This window comes from Pseudophryne corroboree, chromosome 1 (assembly GCF_028390025.1).
Source record: "Pseudophryne corroboree isolate aPseCor3 chromosome 1, aPseCor3.hap2, whole genome shotgun sequence".
In the NCBI taxonomy this organism is placed as follows: Eukaryota; Metazoa; Chordata; class Amphibia; order Anura; family Myobatrachidae; genus Pseudophryne; species Pseudophryne corroboree.
This window is the reverse complement of record NC_086444.1, coordinates 759322023-759347268: the sequence shown is the minus strand read 5'-3', so window position 1 is coordinate 759347268 and position 25246 is coordinate 759322023. Positions and strand designations below refer to the sequence as shown.

The 25246-nt window shown below is 43.1% G+C and overlaps 1 long non-coding RNA gene across 1 annotated transcript in view; it reads left to right on the top strand.

Moving 5' to 3' along the window:
• LOC134909909 (uncharacterized) overlaps positions 1-25246 on the top strand; it is a 169773-nt gene that overhangs the window by 52315 nt on the left and 92212 nt on the right. The gene's annotated exons all lie outside the window — the stretch shown is intronic.

Here is a 25246-nt window from a genome sequence, read left to right as displayed (position 1 = left end):
TGGGTCCCAGAGCCGCGCCGCCGGCCCCCTTACAGAGCCAGAAGACTGAAGAGGTCCGGAAAATCGGCGGCAGAAGACGTCCTGTCTTCAATAAGGTAGCGCACAGCACCGCAGCTGTGCGCCATTGCTCTCAGCACACTTCACACTCCGGTCACTGAGGGTGCAGGGCGCTGGGGGGGGGCGCCCTGAGACGCAATAAAAACACCTTATATGGCAAAAAATACATCACATATAGCTCCTGGGCTATATGGATGCATTTAACCCCTGCCAATTTTTCCTTAAAAAAGCGGGAGAAAGGCCGCCGAGAAGGGGGCGGAGCCTATCTCCTCAGCACACTGGCGCCATTTTTCCTCACAGCTCCGTTGGAGGGAAGCTCCCTGACTCTCCCCTGCAGTCATGCACTACAGAAACAGGGTAAAACAAGAGAGGGGGGCACTAATTTGGCAGATAAATCTATACAGCAGCTATATAAGGGAAAAACACTTATATAAGGTTATCCCTGTATATATATAGCGCTCTGGTGTGTGCTGGCAAACTCTCCCTCTGTCTCCCCAAAGGGCTAGTGGAGTCCTGTCCTCTATCAGAGCATTCCCTGTGTGTGTGCTGTGTGTCAGTACGTTGTGTCGACATGTATGAGGAGGAAAATGGTATGGAGGTGGAGCAATTGCCTGTAATAGTGATGTCACCCCCTAGGGAGTCGACACCTGACTGGATGGTCTTATGGAAGGAATTACGTGATAGTGTCAGCACTTTACAAAAGACTGTTGACGACATGAGACAGCCGGCAAATCAGTTATTACCTGTACAGGCGTCTCAAACACCGTCAGGGGCTCTAAAGCGCCCGTTACCTCAGATGGTCGACACAGACCCAGACACGGACACTGACTCCAGTGTCGACGGTAAGGAAACAAACGTATTTTCCAGTAGGGCCACACGTTACATGATTACGGCAATGAAGGCGGTTTTGAACATTTCTGATACTACAAGTACCAAAAAAAAGGGTATTATGTGGGGTGTGAAAAAACTACCCGTAGTTTTTCCTGAATCAGATGAATTAAATGAGGTGTGTGATGAAGCGTGGGTTTCCCCCGATAAAAAACTGCTAATTTCTAAAAAATTATTGGCATTATACCCTTTCCCGCCAGAGGTTAGGGCGCGTTGGGAAACACCCCCTAGGGTAGATAAGGCGCTCACACGCTTATCAAAACAAGTGGCGTTACCGTCTCCTGATACGGCCGCCCTCAAGGAACCAGCTGATAGGAAGCTGGAAAATATCCTAAAAAGTATATACACACATACTGGTATTATACTGCGACCAGCAATCGCCTCAGCCTGGATGTGCAGTGCTGGGGTGGCTTGGTCGGATTCCCTGACTGAAAATATTGATACCCTGGACAGGGACAGTATATTATTGACTATAGAGAATTTAAAGGATGCATTTCTATATATGCGAGATGCACAGAGGGATATTTGCACTCTGGCATCAAGAGTAAGTGCGCTGTCCATTTCTGCCAGAAGAGGGTTATGGACGCGACAGTGGTCAGGTGATGCAGATTCCAAACGGCATATGGAAGTATTGCCGTATAAAGGGGAGGAGTTATTTGGGGTCGGTCTATCGGACCTGGTGGCCACGGCAACGGCGGGGAAATCCACCTTTTTACCCCAGGTCACCTCTCAGCAGAAAAAGACACCGTCTTTTCAGGCTCAGTCCTTTCGTCCCCATAAGGGCAAGCGGGCAAAAGGCCACTCATATCTGCCCCGGGGCAGAGGAAGGGGAAAAAGACTGCAGCAGGCAGCCTCTTCCCAGGAACAGAAGCCCTCCCCCGCTTCTGCTAAGTCCTCAGCATGACGCTGGGGCCTTACAAGCGGACTCAGGCACGGTGGGGGCCCGTCTCAAGAATTTCAGCGCGCAGTGGGCTCACTCGCAAGTGGACCCCTGGATCCTGCAGGTAGTATCTCAGGGGTACAAATTGGAATTCGAGACGTCTCCCCCTTGCCGGTTCCTGAAGTCTGCTTTACCAACGTCTCCCTCCGACAGGGAGGCAGTATTGGAAGCCATTCACAAGCTGTATTCCCAGCAGGTGATAATCAAGGTACCCCTCCTACAACAGGGAAAGGGGTATTATTCCACGCTGTTTGTGGTACCGAAGCCGGACGGCTCGGTGAGACCTATTTTAAATCTGAAATCCTTGAACACTTACATACAAAGGTTCAAATTCAAGATGGAGTCATTTAGAGCAGTGATAGCGAACCTGGAAGAAGGGGACTATATGGTGTCTCTGGACATCAAGGATGCTTACCTCCATGTCCCAATTTGCCCTTCTCACCAAGGGTACCTCAGGTTTGTGGTACAGAACTGTCACTATCAGTTTCAGACGCTGCCGTTTGGATTGTCCACGGCACCCCGGGTCTTTACCAAGGTAATGGCCGAAATGATGATTCTTCTTCGAAGAAAAGGCGTCTTAATTATCCCTTACTTGGACGATCTCCTGATAAGGGCAAGGTCCAGAGAACAGTTAGAGGTCGGAGTAGCACTATCTCAAGTAGTACTACGACAGCACGGGTGGATTCTAAATATTCCAAAATCGCAGCTGATTCCGACGACACGTCTGCTGTTCCTAGGGATGATTCTGGACACAATCCAGAAAAAGGTGTTTCTCCCGGAGGAGAAAGCCAGGGAGTTATCCGACCTAGTCAGGAACCTCCTAAAACCAGGCCAAGTGTCAGTGCATCAATGCACAAGGGTCCTGGGAAAAATGGTGGCTTCTTACGAAGCGATTCCATTAGGCAGATTCCACGCAAGAACTTTTCAGTGGGATCTGCTGGACAAATGGTCCGGATCGCATCTTCAAATGCATCAGCGGATAACCCTGTCTCCAAGGACAAGGGTGTCTCTCCTGTGGTGGTTACAGAGTGCTCATCTTCTAGAGGGCCGCAGATTCGGCATTCAGGACTGGGTCCTGGTGACCACGGATGCCAGCCTGAGAGGCTGGGGAGCAGTCACACAGGGAAGAAATTTCCAGGGCTTGTGGTCAAGCATGGAAACGTCACTTCACATAAATATCCTGGAACTAAGGGACATTTACAATGCCCTAAGTCAGGCAAGGCCTCTGCTTCAGGGTCAGCCGGTGTTGATCCAGTCGGACAACATCACGGCAGTCGCCCACATAAACAGACAGGGCGGCACAAGAAGCAGGAGGGCAATGACGGAAGTTGCAAGGATTCTTCGCTGGGCGGAAAATCATGTGATAGCACTGTCAGCAGTGTTCATTCCGGGAGTGGACAACTGGGAAGCAGACTTCCTCAGCAGACACGACCTTCACCCGGGGGAGTGGGGACTTCACCCAGAAGTCTTCCACATGATTGTGAACCATTGGGAAAAACCAAAGGTGGACATGATGGCGTCCCGCCTCAACAAAAAACTGGACAGATATTGCGCCAGGTCAAGGGACCCTCAGGCAATAGCTGTGGACGCTCTGGTAACACCGTGGGTGTACCAGTCAGTGTATGTGTTCCCTCCTCTGCCTCTCATACCCAAGGTACTGAGAATCATAAGAAGGAGAGGAGTAAGGACTATACTCGTGGCTCCGGATTGGCCAAGAAGGACTTGGTACCCGGAACTTCAAGAGATGCTCACGGAAGACCCGTGGCCTCTACCTCTAAGAAAGGACCTGCTCCAGCAGGGACCCTGTCTGTTCCAAGACTTACCGCGGCTGCGTTTGACGGCATGGCGGTTGAACGCCGGATCCTGAAGGAAAAAGGCATTCCGGATGAAGTCATCCCTAAACTGATCAAAGCCAGGAAGGATGTAACTGTGCAACATTATCACCGTATTTGGCGTAAATATGTTGCGTGGTGTGAGGCCAGGAAGGACCCTACAGAGGAATTTCAACTGGGTCGTTTCCTGCATTTCCTGCAAACAGGACTGTCTATGGGCCTAAAATTAGGGTCCATTAAGGTTCAAATTTCGGCCCTGTTGATATTCTTCCAAAAAGAACTAGCTTCAGTTCCTGAAGTTCAGACATTTGTCAAGGGGGTACTGCATATACAGCCTCCTTTTGTGCCTCCAGTGGCACCTTGGGATCTCAATGTAGTTTTGGGGTTCCTAAAATCACATTGGTTTGAACCACTCACCACTGTGGACTTAAAATATCTCACATGGAAAGTGGTAATGCTGTTAGCCCTGGCTTCAGCCAGGCGTGTCTCAGAATTGGCGGCTTTATCCTATAAAAGCCCTTACCTAATTTTTCATACGGACAGGGCAGAATTGAGGACTCGTCCTCAATTTCTCCCTAAGGTGGTTTCAGCGTTTCACTTAAACCAGCCTATTGTGGTACCTGCGGCTACTAGGGACTTGGAGGATTCCAAGTTGCTGGACGTAGTCAGGGCCCTGAAAATATATGTTTCCAGGACGGCTGGAGTCAGAAAATCTGACTCGCTGTTTATCCTGTATGCACCCAACAAGCTGGGTGCTCCTGCTTCTAAGCAGACTATTGCTCGTTGGATTTGTAGTACAATTCAGCTTGCACATTCTGTGGCAGGCCTGCCACAGCCAAAATCTGTAAAAGCCCATTCCACACGGAAAGTGGGCTCATCTTGGGCGGCTGCCCGAGGGGTCTCGGCTTTACAACTTTGCCGAGCAGCTACTTGGTCAGGGGCAAACACGTTTGCTAAATTCTACAAATTTGATACCCTGGCTGAGGAGGACCTGGAGTTCTCTCATTCGGTGCTGCAGAGTCATCCGCACTCTCCCGCCCGTTTGGGAGCTTTGGTATAATCCCCATGGTCCTTTTGGAGTCCCCAGCATCCACTAGGACGTCAGAGAAAATAAGAATTTACTTACCGATAATTCTATTTCTCATAGTCCGTAGTGGATGCTGGGCGCCCATCCCAAGTGCGGATTGTCTGCAATACTTGTACATAGTTATTGTTACAAAAATCGGGTTATTGCTGTAGTGAGCCATCTTTTCTAGAGGCTCCTCTGTTATCATGCTGTTAACTGGGTTCAGATCACAAGTTGTACGGTGTGATTGGTGTGGCTGGTATGAGTCTTACCCGGGATTCAAAATCCTTCCTTATTGTGTACGCTCGTCCGGGCACAGTATCCTAACTGAGGCTTGGAGGAGGGTCATAGGGGGAGGAGCCAGTGCACACCAGGTAGTCCTAAAGCTTTTACTTTTGTGCCCAGTCTCCTGCGGAGCCGCTATTCCCCATGGTCCTTTCGGAGTCCTCAGCATCCACTACGGACTATGAGAAATAGAATTATCGGTAAGTAAATTCTTATTTTACAGACATAGCTTACCATGGGTCGTTTGATAACTTGGCAAATCATCATCATCAGAACCGGATCTACACATGAAATCATCTTTGCTGTTGATGTTCTGCATTGTCTGTCTCTGAACCAATAATGAAAATGAGATACGATTAATATCTGTCAAACGATTTACATGAAATACTGTGTCGGTGCATTCCCAAAATGAACCACTAGATATCACTATTACCACATATTTAAACAACCTACAGGCAGTCACATTAATTAAAAACCAAAAGAAATGCCTGGTGCTCGTATGATCAACTAGCCTGCGCGTTTTATCATACACAAAATGTATTAATTTAATCAATACTAAGCGGCTCCCAATGGTACTTACTAACAATACTAAGCGGCTCCCAATGGTACTTACTAAATACCAATTGTAGATTAAAGTGCAAAAATGGAATATGAAATGTTAGGAAGCGCTTCCTAACATTTTATACAACTTGTTTACACTTTACTCACATTAATTCACAGCTATATTTGTAAAATAAAAAATATGCAATTTGTATAAACATGAGATTAGTCAAACGATTTACATGAAATACTGTGTCGGTGCATTCCCAAAATGATTACCACATATTTAAACAGCCTTCAGTGTGTGACAATTATACTTATTTCACAGCCATATTTGTAAAATAAAAAAAATATAACATGCTAGATCCATAATGATAATAATAATAAATAATAATAATAATAATAATAATAATAATAATAATAATAATAACAACACTTACCATAATGTCTTCACGTGTGTATAGCGATGCAAGTTCGTTTGAAATTCCTTCTCAGTGCTCTGTCCCACTTCAGTGCTGTGTCCTATTCTTATAGCCATGGATGTGAGCCATATGGCCCCCACCAACCTGTGGTATGCCGTCCCACATTTCCAAGATGCTGGGGCGGGGTTTTTAAACATATAATCTTTGGTTTATACATTAGTAAATGTAATAATTCTTTTCAGTTACAATAAAGATATAATCTGTTAGCGGTACCTTACACGTCATACTCAACGCTTCAAAAACATACCAAATACTTATATATACATATATATATACAGAAAAAACAATTCCTGAGTGCTCTAAAGTTCTTGTATAGATTGAATGGCTGTCCTTCCAAATGGGTATATCTTATACTGTAGAAGATGAGGTTTTCTGGATTCCTACAGCGGATAACCAATCACCAAAAAATAAAATAAAATAAAAAGTCACCCAAACAAACAATTAGAATAAAATTATTTAATAACAAAAATAATTCATAAAAACCCCATAAAATTATTTAATAACAAAATTAATTCATAAAAAGCATTATACAGAAGTACTTATGAACTAATGTACATGAAAACAAATTATTTTATGATTCCATAAATATCCACTGGCTTACTGATTTGTAGCTAAAATTACTTTCAGGCTGTGTGTATAATGTGTACATGTAACATAAATGCAATAACAAAATCATAAAAAGCCCATAAAATTATTTAATAACAAAATTAATTCATAAAAAGCATTATACAGAAGTTCTTATGAACTAATGTACATGAATACAAATTATTTTATGATTCCATAAATATCCACTGGCTTACTGATTTGTAGCTAAAATTACTTTCAGGCTGTGTGTATAATGTGTACATGTAACATAAATGCATTCTGTGCTTAGATTTAGGACTCATCACCATGATATCTCATTATGATATCTAATTAATCCAAAATACGGAAAAATCCGATTTGAGTCAACACATAAACCTGTAGGTGGCGCTAATGTTCTTCTACAGAGATAACAAGCTGCTTTTTTTAAAATGTGCTGTCATCATTTATCACTCATGGCCATTAAAATCAATATGTTTTTAAATTAGTGCCATGTGTGATGCTTCCGTACATCTAAGAAAATGGACATGGTCATATTGTAGTCCGTAGATCTGTGGATTTTTAAAATGTGCTGTCATCATTTATCACTCATGGCCATTAAAATCAATATGTTTTTAAATTAGTGCCATGTGTGATGCTTCCGTACATCTAAGAAAATGGACATGGTCCTATTGTAGTCCGTAGATCTGTGGATTTTTAAAATGTGCTGTCATCATTTATCACTCATGGCCATTAAAATCAATATGTTTTTAAATTAGTGCCATGTGTGATGCTTCCGTGCATCTAAGAATATGGACATGGTCATTAGTCGTTATGCTTTTTTAAAGCTGTACTGTGTGTACCAAGCGTGACTTTTAAATTGTTGGAATGTGTGACCTATAACATGTGAACTATAACAAAGTCATGTTTGAAAGTGTACAGACTAATCAAAATAGTGAATTTTTTCATCACAAGCTGGTTTGTGATACAGATTTATTGCGCATTCTGCGGCTGATGTTACGTTACAATCTTTTCAAAGTCATTATCTTTTAATACGGTTTAATATCGAACACTATAAATTTAATATAAAATTTTATATTAAAGCGATATAAAACACTATCATTTAATATTAAAGGGGGTGGAGCCTAGGAGAAAGGGGTGTTACCACCTGTCAGTTTGACAGAAAGGTTGTCTTTATCTACTATGGTGATTTAAAAACAACTGTAGTAAACTCTATCCATTATAGTTGATTGTCAATGCTAATTGTTACATATAGTATAACTTTAAGTTGCAGATTATACAAAATAATCTATATGTTACTAAATAGCTAAAGTGTAATGTAGAAACATTAAACTATAATTATATGATAAGCAATTCTATCACGATAAAAAGGTGTTCCAGGCGATTTTTGGATTTTGGATTTTTTTGTTAGGAGCATTGGCCCCTAATGGTTCGAACGAAAAATTCAAGCCCTGGTAATAATGCTGAAATAAAGAGGTGGCACTCGGAGACTGATAATGAAGCATTATATATATATATATATATATATATATACAATTGTTCCCAATGTTTTACCCAAGGGGGTTAGACAAGAGGAGACCAGCACACCACCAAATGAAAAAATATGAAAACATTTAATGAGTAAATAGCATTATCAGGCCTTTTGAAAAAAGATTCTTAGTACTCATCATAAGTCACTGAGCAGTATTCATAGTACAGAACAGCCATCCCAACGGCCCGTTTCGGTTGTCACACCTTCATCATGGGGTCAGCTACAACATAATGTTCAAACAGAGGTCCTTATAAAGCTACACCATTAGAGTGAATCAAGTACACCTGCTTCTCCCAATCACCAGTGATTCAAAAAACCTTCCAAAGGTATGTGAGCAGACCAGAGTGGAACCACAGAAGCAGGACAAAGTCACCAAAACCACTAACGCTGGTTCCGTCATGCCGGAAGTGACAACACACGACCGCGTTTGTCAACATCCGCCAGTAGGCGGAACCCGAGCGCCGGGATACGTTTCCAAGGCACTACCAAAGGTGCCGCTGTGCCGGAAGTGATGTCGCGTCATCGCGAGAATCAACATCCGCCAGGCCGTGAACCAGCCTCAGATCTCGGGCAATGTCACTGCCTATGGGCTCAAACACACAGCTCGTCACATACAGTAATATAATCAAAAAACCAAAATAAGTCATACAACACGAAAAAATAAATAATAATAAAAAATAAGTAAGAAACAGCAATCATAATAAGGCAGCCTGAATGTCGACACTATTCAAACAAAAAACAAAAAACAAAGGGTCTCATTGTATGACAGAGATCAACCCTAGGTCAAAAAGAACATAATAAACAAACATGCAAAACCGTTTATGTTGGAGAGTGTCGACATAGAGGCATGTCAACAATACAAAATAATTTATGCAAAAAACAAAAAAAATATCAATAGTGACACTGTCATGGACAGTCCCAAATGAGGAAAATTAGACATAAAGTATGTTAACTTAGTCAATCTACTGAAAAACAGTAATAACAGTAGAAGAGCTCAAATAAATGAAGTCAAAATTAGTTCTTCATTCAAACCACTGGGGGCAGTTGAATTTAGCTTGTAGATCCATTCACATTCACGTTGTAGAAGTATGCGATGTCTATCACCTCCCCTACGTAGTGGTGGGATATGGTCTATTGGCATACATCTAAAGTCCGCCATAGTATGGCCACTAGTAACAAAGTGCCTGGCTACTGGTGGTGTGCTGGAATCTAAAGCATTAAAGGCCTTCTTGATTGAACTCCTGTGCATGGATATACGTTCTTTTAGCATACGGATAGTTTTACCCACATAAAGTTTGTTGCAAGGACAAAGAATAATGTATACCACATAGCGTGAATCACACGTCAATCGATGTCTTAAAGTATAGCTACTGTTGGTAATTGGATGTGTAAAGGTTTTTCCTAATAGGAGGAATCTGCAATTGGCACAGCCCGCACACTTGTAGGCTCCTTTTTGCAGGGAAAGCCAATGCGTATTAGTGTGTATACCTGGACTAATATCCGAAAAAGTAATACGTTCCTTTAAGTTGCGACTTCTCTTATAGCTGAAGAGAGGTAGATTCTTGCAACTTGGTCCAAGGATCGGGTCAGCTTGCAGTATGTGCCAGTGCTTGGTAATAGTCTTCCTAATTAACCCAGAGGAAATGCAATATGTAGTGGGAAAAACCAATCTAAGAGAAGTAGCATCGACACGTTGTGTAAGTAAAAGGTCTTCCTGTTTTAGTAGCAAACATCGATCAATTGCTTCTTCAACTTCATCTTTATTGTATCCCCGCTGGATAAAGTTATCACCCATTTTTTGTAGGGCTATTGGAAGTTTGGAAGGATCTGATGTCGTTCTGACAACTCTAACGAGTTGTGAGTATGGAAGTCCTTTTTTCAAGGGCCGTGGGTGGAAGCTGTCTGACAAAAGTAATGTGTTTTTGTCCGTGGGTTTCTTAAAAAGTTCAGTATGGAAGGTATTGTTGTCAATAGATACCAAAACGTCCAGAAATTCAATACTGGCGGCACTACTCCTACATGTAAAGGTGATGTTATCGACTTTATGGTTTAATTGCTCCACAAACAATTCTAAATCTACTGATGTCCCTGACCAAACAAAAAACAAATCATCAATATATCGAAAATAACAGCTAATAAATCTGGAAAAAAGTGGATCTGATATAATGTACGTGGTTTCAAAATCATACATAAAAATGTTAGCATATGAGGGTGCCATGTTTGAACCCATGGCGGTTCCTTGAAGCTGTAAAAAAAAATGCATTATTAAACAAAAAATAATTTTTGTGTAAGATAATCTCCATAAGCAAAATCAAATAATCAACAGGTGGACCTTTGTAACTAGAGTTGGACATCACTACGCGGCGTACCGCATTGATGCCTGCAGTATGTGTAATATTTGTATATAGGCTAGTTACATCTAAGGAGACCAAAAGACAGTTATCTGGTGGAGCCCCAAACTGTTTCAATTTCAACAAAAAATCTGTAGTATCTTTTAGATGGTAAGGATTTTGTAGTACCACGGGTTGCAGAAAGTAGTCGCAATATTGCGAAAGAGTTTGACACAGAGAGCCACGTGCCGAAATTATAGGTCTGCCGGGTGGCAAACTAAGAGACTTATGTATCTTCGGCAAAATATACAGAAGAGGGATTCTGGGAAAATCCTGTATCAAAAAGTTTTTTGTATGTTCATCTATCCACCCATTAGTAAAACCAAGTTCAATGATGGAATCAATTTCTCTTTTATAAAGACCAGTGGGATCAAAGGATAGTTTTTTGTAACAGCTTTGAATAGAGAGTTGCCTGTCCACCTCCCTGATGTAATCATCCCTGTTAAGGATAACAATACCACCGCCTTTATCGGCGGGACGTATTATGATTTGTTGGTTATTTTTTAGGGCCTGTATCGCTTTAATTTCATTGGCGTGTAAATTTTGAAAATATTTCTTTTTACGTCTGATCTTGGGTATTGTGTCCCTTTTTACTAGACGTATGAAGGTTTCTATAGCAGAATTATTACTTGGTGGATCAAATGTACTTTTTGCTGAAAAAGGTAAATGTCTAGCAATAGTAGTGGTGTTTCCTTGTCTAGAAAAAAAATCTTTTAATCTAAGTTGTCTATGAAATCTATATAATTCAGTCTCCCATTGGAAGTCTGTTTGTTGAAAAGTCTGGACAAAAGTTAGTCCTTTAGATAGCACCGTGTATTCCGGCTCACTAAGAGTATAATCTGAAAGATTAAAGACAACTATTTCTTCAGTGTTTTTGGTAATCTGTCTGGGCTTCTTCTTATGTTTGACCCCCCCTCGTCTGCAGGGTCTCTTTCTGTATGGTTTTTGTTGCGAGTGAGTGTCTGCTCCCTTAAAAAAGACTTTTTAGAAGAGGAGGACTGATCTGAGTCACTTTGTGATGTATGTGACTCTATGTCTGTAAATGTCCGATTCTGTCTATATCTATTTGATTGCGCACCTCTCCAAACCCTTCTGGTACTTTGATTCAAAAGCCAGTGATAGACTAGTGAATCTTTATAGTCATCCTTGACTTTTCTATATTTGATTTTTTTAAAAGCTATTAGTTCATTTTTGAACTTTAATACATTGTCATTCAGTTTGGTGAACCAATCAGTATTACTGTCCTTTTTCAATGTATCAGATCCACTTTCCTCACAAGCACTAATGTCCAATTTAAGACTATCCATTTCTGTGTTCACTTGTTGTATGACTAATATCATAAGATCAAAACTGCATTGGTTTAAGATCAGGCACCACTGTCGGCAAAATTCTTTATTGTTGCGACCAATAGTAGGCTGGTTTTTGATGCGGAAGCCACGTGGAATCAATTTGTCTTTATGATATTGTGAAAGTGTCAAACCGTGGAGTTCTAATTCCACAAGACGTTTGTTTAATTTAAGCAGATCAGAATAAATATCATTAGGGCTATCCGCATCAAAAGCCAGTTGGTCTGTGTCTTTGAAAAGAATTTTAGATATATCCTTTTCTAGGAAACGCTTAGTGCCGGTGAGGTCGCCAAAATCTGAATCCATGGCAGCTTATGAATGGACAAAGTAGTGTATCAACCACTAAAAAATTTAAAGACAAAAAAAGCTACTAGCTAAACAGAAAATAAATGTTTGTGGTGCAATTCACAAAACCAAATCATATGGTAAAAAATAAAGTCCAGAAATGAAGCGCACACACTTAAATAGAAATAGAAGGGTGCCGTGTCGATTCTTAATAATACAATTGTTCCCAATGTTTTACCCAAGGGGGTTAGACAAGAGGAGACCAGCACACCACCAAATGAAAAAATATGAAAACATTTAATGAGTAAATAGCATTATCAGGCCTTTTGAAAAAAGATTCTTAGTACTCATCATAAGTCACTGAGCAGTATTCATAGTACAGAACAGCCATCCCAACGGCCCGTTTCGGTTGTCACACCTTCATCATGGGGTCAGCTACAACATAATGTTCAAACAGAGGTCCTTATAAAGCTACACCATTAGAGTGAATCAAGTACACCTGCTTCTCCCAATCACCAGTGATTCAAAAAACCTTCCAAAGGTATGTGAGCAGACCAGAGTGGAACCACAGAAGCAGGACAAAGTCACCAAAACCACTAACGCTGGTTCCGTGGTTCCACTCTGGTTCCACTCTGGTCTGCTCACATACCTTTGGAAGGTTTTTTGAATCACTGGTGATTGGGAGAAGCAGGTGTACTTGATTCACTCTAATGGTGTAGCTTTATAAGGACCTCTGTTTGAACATTATGTTGTAGCTGACCCCATGATGAAGGTGTGACAACCGAAACGGGCCGTTGGGATGGCTGTTCTGTACTATGAATACTGCTCAGTGACTTATGATGAGTACTAAGAATCTTTTTTCAAAAGGCCTGATAATGCTATTTACTCATTAAATGTTTTCATATTTTTTCATTTGGTGGTGTGCTGGTCTCCTCTTGTATAACCCCCTTGGGTAAAACATTGGGAACAATTGTATTATTAAGAATCGACACGGCACCCTTCTATTTCTATTTAAGTGTGTGCGCTTCATTTCTGGACTTTATTTTTTACCATATGATTTGGTTTTGTGAATTGCACCACAAACATTTATTTTCTGTTTAGCTAGTAGCTTTTTTTGTCTTTAAATTTTTTAGTGGTTGATACACTACTTTGTCCATTCATAAGCTGCCATGGATTCAGATTTTGGCGACCTCACCGGCACTAAGCGTTTCCTAGAAAAGGATATATCTAAAATTCTTTTCAAAGACACAGACCAACTGGCTTTTGATGCGGATAGCCCTAATGATATTTATTCTGATCTGCTTAAATTAAACAAACGTCTTGTGGAATTAGAACTCCACGGTTTGACACTTTCACAATATCATAAAGACAAATTGATTCCACGTGGCTTCCGCATCAAAAACCAGCCTACTATTGGTCGCAACAATAAAGAATTTTGCCGACAGTGGTGCCTGATCTTAAACCAATGCAGTTTTGATCTTATGATATTAGTCATACAACAAGTGAACACAGAAATGGATAGTCTTAAATTGGACATTAGTGCTTGTGAGGAAAGTGGATCTGATACATTGAAAAAGGACAGTAATACTGATTGGTTCACCAAACTGAATGACAATGTATTAAAGTTCAAAAATGAACTAATAGCTTTTAAAAAAATCAAATAGATATAGACAGAATCTGACATTTACAGACATAGAGTCACATACATCACAAAGTGACTCAGATCAGTCCTCCTCTTCTAAAAAGTCTTTTTTAAGGGAGCAGACACTCACTCGCAACAAAAACCATACAGAAAGAGACCCTGCAGACGAGGGGGGGTCAAACATAAGAAGGGGCCCAGACAGATTACCAAAAACACTGAAGAAATAGTTGTCTTTAATCTTTCAGATTATACTCTTAGTGAGCCGGAATACACGGTGCTATCTAAAGGACTAACTTTTGTCCAGACTTTTCAACAAACAGACTTCCAATGGGAGACTGAATTATATAGATTTCATAGACAACTTAGATTAAAAGATTTTTTTTCTAGACAAGGAAACACCACTACTATTGCTAGACATTTACCTTTTTCAGCAAAAAGTACATTTGATCCACCAAGTAATAATTCTGCTATAGAAACCTTCATACGTCTAGTAAAAAGGGACACAATACCCAAGATCAGACGTAAAAAGAAATATTTTCAAAATTTACACGCCAATGAAATTAAAGCGATACAGGCCCTAAAAAATAACCAACAAATCATAATACGTCCCGCCGATAAAGGCGGTGGTATTGTTATCCTTAACAGGGATGATTACATCAGGGAGGTGGACAGGCAACTCTCTATTCAAAGCTGTTACAAAAAACTATCCTTTGATCCCACTGGTCTTTATAAAAGAGAAATTGATTCCATCATTGAACTTGGTTTTACTAATGGGTGGATAGATGAACATACAAAAAACTTTTTGATACAGGATTTTCCCAGAATCCCTCTTCTGTATATTTTGCCGAAGATACATAAGTCTCTTAGTTTGCCACCCGGCAGACCTATAATTTCGGCACGTGGCTCTCTGTGTCAAACTCTTTCGCAATATTGCGACTACTTTCTGCAACCCGTGGTACTACAAAATTCTTACCATCTAAAAGATACTACAGATTTTTTGTTGAAATTGAAACAGTTTGGGGCTCCACCAGATAACTGTCTTTTGGTCTCCTTAGATGTAACTAGCCTATATACAAATATTACACATACTGCAGGCATCAATGCGGTACGCCGCGTAGTGATGTCCAACTCTAGTTACAAAGGTCCACCTGTTGATTATTTGATTTTGCTTATGGAGATTATCTTACACAAAAATTATTTTTTGTTTAATAATGCATTTTTTTTTACAGCTTCAAGGAACCGCCATGGGTTCAAACATGGCACCCTCATATGCTAACATTTTTATGTATGATTTTGAAACCACGTACATTATATCAGATCCACTTTTTTCCAGATTTATTAGCTGTTATTTTCGATATATTGATGATTTGTTTTTTGTTTGGTCAGGGACATCAGTAGATTTAGAATTGTTTGTGGAGCAATTAAACCATAAAGTCGATAACATCACCTTTACATGTAGGAGTAGTGCCGCCAGTATTGAATTTCTGGACGTTTTGGTATCTATTGACAACAATACCTTCCATACTGAACTTTTTAAGAAACCCACGGACAAAAACACATTACTTTTGTCAGACAGCTTCCACCCACGGCCCTTGAAAAAAGGACTTCCATACTCACAACTCGTTAGAGTTGTCAGAACGACATCAGATCCTTCCAAACTTCCAATAGCCCTACAAAAAATGGGTGATAACTTTATCCAGCGGGGATACAATAAAGATGAAGTTGAAGAAGCAATTGATCGATGTTTGCTACTAAAACAGGAAGACCTTTTACTTACACAACGTGTCGATGCTACTTCTCTTAGATTGGTTTTTCCCACTACATATTGCATTTCCTCTGGGTTAATTAGGAAGACTATTACCAAGCACTGGCACATACTGCAAGCTGACCCGATCCTTGGACCAAGTTGCAAGAATCTACCTCTCTTCAGCTATAAGAGAAGTCGCAACTTAAAGGAACGTATTACTTTTTCGGATATTAGTCCAGGTATACACACTAATACGCATTGGCTTTCCCTGCAAAAAGGAGCCTACAAGTGTGCGGGCTGTGCCAATTGCAGATTCCTCCTATTAGGAAAAACCTTTACACATCCAATTACCAACAGTAGCTATACTTTAAGACATCGATTGACGTGTGATTCACGCTATGTGGTATACATTATTCTTTGTCCTTGCAACAAACTTTATGTGGGTAAAACTATCCGTATGCTAAAAGAACGTATATCCATGCACAGGAGTTCAATCAAGAAGGCCTTTAATGCTTTAGATTCCAGCACACCACCAGTAGCCAGGCACTTTGTTACTAGTGGCCATACTATGGCGGACTTTAGATGTATGCCAATAGACCATATCCCACCACTACGTAGGGGAGGTGATAGACATCGCATACTTCTACAACGTGAATGTGAATGGATCTACAAGCTAAATTCAACTGCCCCCAGTGGTTTGAATGAAGAACTAATTTTGACTCCATTTATTTGAGCTCTTCTACTGTTATTACTGTTTTTCAGTAGATTGACTAAGTTAACATACTTTATGTCTAATTTTCCTCATTTAGGACTGTCCATGACAGTGTCACTATTGATATTTTTTTTGTTTTTTGCATAAATTATTTTGTATTGTTGACATGCCTCTATGTCGACACTCTCCAACATAAACGGTTTTGCATGTTTGTTTATTATGTTCTTTTTGACCTAGGGTTGTTCTCTGTCATACAATGAGACCCTTTGTTTTTAGTTTTTTGTTTGAATAGTGTCGACATTCAGGCTGCCTTATTATGATTGCTGTTTCTTACTTATTTTTTATTATTATTTATTTTTTCGTGTTGTATGACTTATTTTGGTTTTTTGATTATATTACTGTATGTGACGAGCTGTGTGTTTGAGCCCATAGGCAGTGACATTGCCCGAGATCTGAGGCTGGTTCACGGCCTGGCGGATGTTGATTCTCGCGATGACGCGACATCACTTCCGGCACAGCGGCACCTTTGGTAGTGCCTTGGAAACGTATCCCGGCGCTCGGGTTCCGCCTACTGGCGGATGTTGACAAACGCGGTCGTGTGTTGTCACTTCCGGCATGACGGAACCAGCGTTAGTGGTTTTGGTGACTTTGTCCTGCTTCTGTGGTTCCACTCTGGTCTGCTCACATACCTTTGGAAGGTTTTTTGAATCACTGGTGATTGGGAGAAGCAGGTGTACTTGATTCACTCTAATGGTGTAGCTTTATAAGGACCTCTGTTTGAACATTATGTTGTAGCTGACCCCATGATGAAGGTGTGACAACCGAAACGGGCCGTTGGGATGGCTGTTCTGTACTATGAATACTGCTCAGTGACTTATGATGAGTACTAAGAATCTTTTTTCAAAAGGCCTGATAATGCTATTTACTCATTAAATGTTTTCATATTTTTTCATTTGGTGGTGTGCTGGTCTCCTCTTGTCTAACCCCCTTGGGTAAAACATTGGGAACAATTGTATTATTAAGAATCGACACGGCACCCTTCTATTTCTATTTAAGTGTGTGCGCTTCATTTCTGGACTTTATATATATATATATATATGTTCCCCACGGACCGGCACTCCCTCCTCCGCTTGCTGGAATAGCTCCGGTGCCCTCCAGGAAGATCCACATAAACAGTAAACAAGAGGCGGCACTCGGAGGGTTTAAGGTGCAAATAGTATATTCAGCAAATAAACCAACGTTTCGGGGTCAGATGTACCCCGTTATTCACCTTGACAAAGGGGTGCATCTGACCCCGAAACGTTGGTTTATTTGCTGAATATACTATTTGCACCTTAAAGCCTCCGAGTGCCGCCTCTTGTTTACTGTTTATATATATATATATATATATATACAGGTTGAGTATCCCATATCCAAATATTCCGAAATACGGAATATTCCGAAATACGGACTTTTTTGAGTGAGATAGTGAAACCTTTGTTTTCTGATCGCGCAATGTACACAAACTTTGTTAATACACAAAGTGATTAAAAATATTGTATTAAATGACCTTCAGGCTGTGTGTATAAGGTGTATATGAAACATAAATGAATTGTGTGAATGTAGACACACTTTGTTTAATGCACAAAGTTATAAAAAATTATTGGCTAAAATTACCCTCAGGCTGTGTGTATAAGGTGTATATGAAACATAAATGCATTCTGTGCTTAGATTTAGGTCCCATCACCATGATATCTCATTATGGTATGCAATTATTCCAAAATACGGAAAAATCCCATATCCAAAATACCTCTGGTCCCAAGCATTTTGGATAAGGGATACTCAACCTGTATATATATATATATATATATATATATATATATATATAATATGAACTAGACAGATAATTGTGAGTGGGCACCCACTGTTGTTGGAAATTAATGCCACGGTGCCTTCCTTATGGATAATGTAGTCATGCAATGGTTCCCTGGGATGGGACCGACATGTTGCCATAAGAAAAACGCCCTGCTCGGTGTTGAATTTTCGGCGCACAATGCCTTCTTTTGTATCATAATACACAAAAAAAAATATTTTATCAAGTCCGCTGAGTGCTGCCTGGTTTCTTCTACAAGGATATGCCAGTCCCATTATAGGGAACCATCGCATGACTACATCTCATATATATGCTTTCTGTGTAATTGTGCATGTTCTTATATATATATAAAATAAGATTTTACACTTACCGGTAAATCTATTTCTCGTAGTCCGTAGAGGATGCTGGGACTCCGTAAGGACCATGGGGAATAGACGGGCTCCGCAGGATACATGGGCACTTTAAGAAAGACTTTAGACTCTGGGTGTGCACTGGCTCCTCCCTCTATGCCCCTCCTCCAGACCTCAGTTAGAGAAACTGTGCCCAGAGGAGATGGACAGTACGAGGAAAGGATTTTTGTTAATCCAAGGGCAAAATTCATACCAGCCACACCAATCACACCGTATAACTTGTGATAAACTACCCAGTTAACAGTATGAACAAACAACATAGTCTCGGTCCAAACCGATGAACTATAATATAACCCTTATGTAAGCAATAACTATATACAAGTCTTGCAGAAGAAGTCCGCACTTGGGACGGGCGCCCAGCATCCTCTACGGACTACGAGAAATAGATTTACCGGTAAGTGTAAAATCTTATTTTCGCTAACGTCCTAGAGGATGCTGGGACTCCGTAAGGACCAGGGGGATTATACCAAAGCTCCCAAACGGGCGGGAGAAAGCGGATGACTCTGCAGCACCGATTGAGCAAACAGAAGGTACTCCTCAGCTAGGGTATCAAACTTATAGAACCTTGCAAAGGTGTTTGATCCCGACCAAGTAGCTGCTCGGCACAACTGTAATGCCGAGACCCCTCGGGCAGCCGCCCAAGAAGAGCCCAGCTTCCTAGTGGAATGGGCCTTAACCGATTTTGGCAATGGCAATCCTGCCAAAGAATGTGCTTGCTGAATCGTGTTACAGATCCAGCGAGCAATAGTCTGCTTTGAAGCAGGTGCGCCAACCTTATGGGCTGCATACAGGATAAACAGCGCCTCTGTCTTCCTGACCCTAGCTGTTCTGGCCACATAAATCTTCAAAGCCCTGACAACATCAAGTGACTCGGAATCCTCCAAGTCTCGCGTAGCCACAGGCACGACAATAGGTTGGTTCATATGAAAAGATGAGACCACTTTAGGCAGGAATTGAGGACAAGTTCTCAATTCTGCCCTATCCACGTGAAAAACCAGATAGGGACTTTTATATGACAAAGCCGCTAATTCTGAAACCCGCCTTGCAGAAGCTAAGGCCAACAACATGACCACCTTCCAAGTGAGATATTTCAACTCCACTGTTTTGAGTGGTTCAAACCAAGGTGACTTGAGGAAACTTAATACCACGTTAAGATCCCAAGGCGCCACCGGAGGTATAAAAGGAGGCTGAATGTGCAGCATTCCCTTCACAAATGTCTGTACTTCAGGAAGAGAAGCCAATTCTTTTTGAAAGAAAATGGACAAGGCCGAAATTTGAACCTCTATGGATCCTAATTTTAGGCCCAAATTCACTCCTGTTTGAAGGAAGTGAAGTAAACGGCCCAAATGGAACTCCTCCGTAGGAGCAGTCCTGGCCTCACAACAAGAAACTTATTTTCGCCATATGCGGTGATAATGTTTCGATGTCACGTCCTTCCTAGCCTTAATCAGGGTAGGAATGACCTCCTCCGGAATACCTTTTTCCGCTAGGATCCGGCGTTCAACCGCCATGCCGTCAAACGCAGCCGCGGTAAGTCTGGGAACAGACAGGGCCCCTGTTGCAGCAGGTCCTGCCTTAGAGGAAGAGGCCACGGATCTTCTGTGAGCAACTCTTGCAGATGCGGATACCAAGTCCTTCGTGGCCAATCTGGAACAATGAGGATTGTTCTCACTCTTCTTTGCCTTATTATTCTCAACACCTTGGGTATGAGAGGCAAAGGAGGGAACAAATAGACCGATTTGAACACCCATGGTGTCACCAGAGCGTCTACAGCTACAGCCTGAGGGTCTCTTGACCTGGCGCAATATCGCTTTAGCTTTTTGTTGAGACGGGACGCCATCATGTCTATCTGAGGCAGTCCCCACCGACCCGCGATCTGTGCGAAGACTTCATGATGAAGTCCCCACTCTCCCGGATGCAGGTCATGTCTGCTGAGGAAGTCCGCTTCCCAGTTGTCCACCCCCGGGATGAACACTGCCGACAGTGCGCTTACATGATTCTCCGCCCAGCGAAGAATCCTGGTTGCTTCTGCCATGGCCACTCTGCTCCTTGTGCCGCCTTGGCGGTTTACATGAGCCACTGCTGTGACATTGTCCAACTGAATCAGAACCGGTTTGTCCCGAAGTAATGCCTCCGCTTGACGTAGGCCGTTGTATATGGCCCTCAACTCCAGGACGTTGATGTGGAGACAAGTCTCTAGAGTTGACCAGAGACCTTGGAAATTTCTTCCCAGTGTGACTGCTCCCCAACCTCGGAGGCTTGCGTCCGTGGTCACCAGGATCCAGTCCTGAATGCCGAACCTGCGGCCTTCCAGGAGGTGAGCACTGTGCAGCCACCACAGGAGAGATATCCTGGCTCTGGGAGACAGGGTGATCCTTTGATGCATTTGTAAATGAGACCCGGACCATTTGTCCAGTAGGTCCCATTGAAAAGTCCTCGCATGGAACCTGCCGAAGGGGATGGCCTCGTACGATGCCACCATCTTCCCCAGGACACGTGTGCAGTGAAGCACTGAAACCTTTTTTGGCTTTAATAGGTTCCTGACCAGAGCTATGAACTCCAGAGCCTTTTCCATCGGAAGAAAAACCCTTTTCTGTTCTGTGTCCAGAATCAGGCCCAAAAAGGTCACACGCGTTGTAGGAACCAGCTGGGACTTCGGAATATTGAGAATCCAGCCGTGCTGTTGCAACGTCCTCACAGACAGTGACACGCTGTCCAGTAACTTCTCTCGAGATCTCGCCTTTATGAGGAGATCGTCCAAGTATGGGATAATTGTGACACCCTGCTTGCGCAGGAGCACCATCATTTCCGCCATTACCTTGGTGAAAATTCTCAGGGCCATGGAAAGCCCAAACGGCAACGTCTGAAATTGCTAATAACAGTCCTGTACCGCAAATCTCAGGAACGCCTGGTGAGGAAGAAAAATCGGAACATGAAGGTAAGCATCCTTTATGTCCAGGGAAACCATCCAACCCCCCCCCCTCTAGGCTGGCGATGACCGCTCTGAGCGATTCCATCTTGAACTTGAACTTTTTCAAGTACAGGTTCAGGGATTTCAGATTCAAAATGGGTCTGACCGAACCGTCCGGTTTTGGAACCACAAACAGGGTTGAGTAATACCCCTTTCCTTGCTGGAGAAGAGGAACCTTGACTATCACCTGTTGCAGATAAAATTTTTGAATTGCAGTTAACACTAACTCCCTTTCTGACGGAGAAGCTGGCAGAGCCGATTTGAAAAACCGGCGAGGAGGCATCACTTCGAATTCCAGCCTGTATCCCTGAGAAACAATCTCTATTGCCCAGGGATCCACCTGTGAGTGAACCCAGACGTGGCTGAAAAATCGAAGACGTGCCCCCACTTGAGCTGACCCCACCAGGGAAGCCCCAGCGTCATGCGGTGGATTTTGCAGACGTAGGGGGGGGGGGGGGAACTTCTGCTCCTGGGAACTAGCTGTGTGCAGCTTTTTTCCCTTGCCTTTACCTCTGGCAAGAAAGGACGATCCCCGTACCTTTTTGCTTTTATTTGAACGAAAGGACTGCATTTGGTAATGAGGTGTCTTCTTAGTATGTTGTGGGGGAACATAAGGTAAAAAATGCGATTTACCAGCCGTAGCAGTAGAGACAAGGTCCGAGAGGCCTTCTCCAAACAACTCCTCCCCCTTGTAAGGCAACGACTCCATATGCCGCTTTGAGTCGGCATCCCCCGTCCACTGTCGGGTCCACAAGAGTCGCCTAGCAGAAATAGACATAGCATTTATTCTGGAGCTTAGTAAACAAATGTCTCTTTGAGCATCCCTCATATATAACGCAGCATCCTTGATATGCTCTAAGGTCATTAGAATGGTATCCTTATCTAGGGTCTCAATCTCCGTAGACAAGGAATCTGTCCATGCTGCGACAGCACTACAAACCCAGGCCGATGCCATAGCCGGCCTAACAATAGTACCAGAATGTGTGTAAATGTACTTCATGGTAACTTCCTGCTTACGATCCGCAGGATCCTTGAGGGTAGCAGTATCCTGGGAAGGCAGTGCCACCTTCTTGGATAAGCGTGTCAACGCCTTGTCTACTTTAGGCGAAGATTCCTATCGTATCCTGTCCTTTTGTGGGAAGGGATACGCCATAAGAATCCTTTTGGGAACTTGTAGTCTCCTGTCTGGAGATTCCCAAGCCTTTTCGCACAATTCGCTTAGCTCAAATGAGGACGGAAAGGTGATCTCAGGCCTTTTCTCTTTATACATGTGTACCCTCGTGTCAGGGACAGGGGGGGTTCCTCAGTGATATGCAAAACCTCTTTAATAGCAAATGATCATGTAACGAATACCTTTAGCCACTTTTGGCTGTAATTTTGCATCCTCATAGTCGACACTGGAATCTGAATCCGTGTCGGTATCTGTGTCAGTGATCTGGGATAATGTGCGTTTCTGAGACCCAGAAGGTCCCGGTGCCACTGGGACAGGCATGGTCTGACTACCTGACTGATCCCTAGCCTCAGTCTTGTCTAATCTCTTATGCAATAAATTTACATTAGCATTCAAGACATTCCACATATCCATCTAGACCGGTGTCGGCGTTGCCGACGGCGACCTGACATTCATGCACTCCCCCTCCTCCTTAGGCGAGCCTTCATCGTCAAACATGTCGACACACGCGTACCGACACACTCCAAACACACAGGGAAACTCTTTTCTGAAGACAGGTTCCCCTTTAGGCCCTTTGGAGAGACAGAGAGAGAGTATGCCAGCACACACCCCAGCGCTATATGACCCCGGAGAAAAACACAGAATGTTTACCCAGTAGCGCTGCTGTAATGTATAATCGCCAATTATGTGCCCCCCCCTCTACTTTAAAACCCTCTTTCACCGTGTGTCAAGCAGGGGAGAGTCCGGGGAGCTTCCTCTCAGCGGTGCTGTGGAGAGAAAATGGCGCCGGTGAGTGCTGAGGGAGAAGCCTCGCCCCCTCGGCGGCGGGCTTCTGTCCCGCTCAAACTTTGTAAAACATGGTGGGGGCTCTTTTATATACATGTACAGTGCACACCTGTACATGTATATAGGTAATTTTGCCATAGGAGAGGTATTTATTGCTGCCCAGGGCGCCCCCCCCTGCGCCCTGCATCCTTACAGTGACCGGAGTGTGTGAGGTGTATGGGAGCAATGGCGTACAGCTGCAGTGCTGTGCGTTATCTCAGTGAAGCACCCGAAAGGCTTCTGCCGCCTCAGAGTCTTCTTTCTTCTTTTCTTCCGGCTCTGTGAGGAGAACGGCGGCGCGGCTCTGGGATGAACGCCCAGGACGAACCTGTGTTCCACTCCCTCTGGAGCTAATGGTGTCCAGTAGCCGAGAAGCAGAGCCTATCATTTAAGTAGGTCTGCTCCTCTCTCCTCAGTCCCTCGATGCAGGGAGTCTGTTGCCAGCAGTGCTCCCTGAAAATAAGAAAAAACCTAACAAATATGCTTTCTTAGCAGGAAACTCAGGAGAGCTCCCTGCAGTGCACCCATCTCTTCTGGGCACAGTCTAAAAACTGAGGTCTGGAGGAGGGGCATAGAGGGAGGAGCCAGTGCACACCCAGAGTCTAAAGTCTTTCTTAAAGTGCCCATGTCTCCTGCGGAGCCCGTCTATTCCCCATGGTCCTTACGGAGTCCCAGCATCCTCTAGGACGTTAGAGATATATATACACTGCTCAAAAAAATAAAGGGAACACTTAAACAACACAATGTAACTCCAAGTCAATCACACTTCTGTGAAATCAAACTGTCCACTTAGGAAGCACCACTGATTGACAATCAATTTCACTTGCTGTTGTGCAAATGGAATAGACAACAGGTGGAAATTATAGGCAATTAGCAAGACACCCCCAATAAAGGAGTTGTTCTGCAGGTGGTGACCACAGACCACTTCTCAGCTCCTATGCTTTCTGGCTCATGTTTTGGTCACTTTTGAAAGCTGGCGGTGCTTTCACTCTAGTGGTAGCATGAGACGGAGTCTACAACCCACACAAGTGGCTCAGGTAGTGCAGCTCATCCAGGATGGCACATCAATGCGAGCTGTGGCAAGAAGGTTTGCTGTGTCTGTCAGCGTAGTGTCCAGAGCATGGAGGCGCTACCAGGAGACAGGCCAGTACATCAGGAGACGTGGAGGAGGCCGTAGGAGGGCAACAACCCAGCAGCAGGACCGCTACCTCTGCCTTTGTGCAAGGAGGAACAGGAGAAGCACTGCCAGAGCCCTGCAAAATGACCTCTAGCAAGCCACAAATGTGCATGTGTCTACTCAAACGATCAGAAACAGACTCCATGAGGGTGGCATGAGGGCCCGACATCCACAGGTGGGGGTTGTGCTTACAGCCCAACACCGTGCAGGGCGTTTGGCATTTGCCAGAAAACACCAAGATTGGCAAATTCGCCACTGGCACCCTGTGCTCTTCACAGATGAAAGCAGGTTCTCACTGAGCACATGTGACAGACGTGACAGAGTCTGGAGATGCCAAGGAGAACGTTCTGCTGTCTGCAACATCCTCCAGCATGACCGGTTTGGCAGTTGGTCAGTAATGGTGTTGGTTGGCATTTCTTTGGGGGGGCCGCACAGCCCTCCATGTGCTCGCCAGAGGTAGCCTGACTGCCATTAGGTACCGAGATGAGATCCTCAGACCCCTTGTGAGATCATAT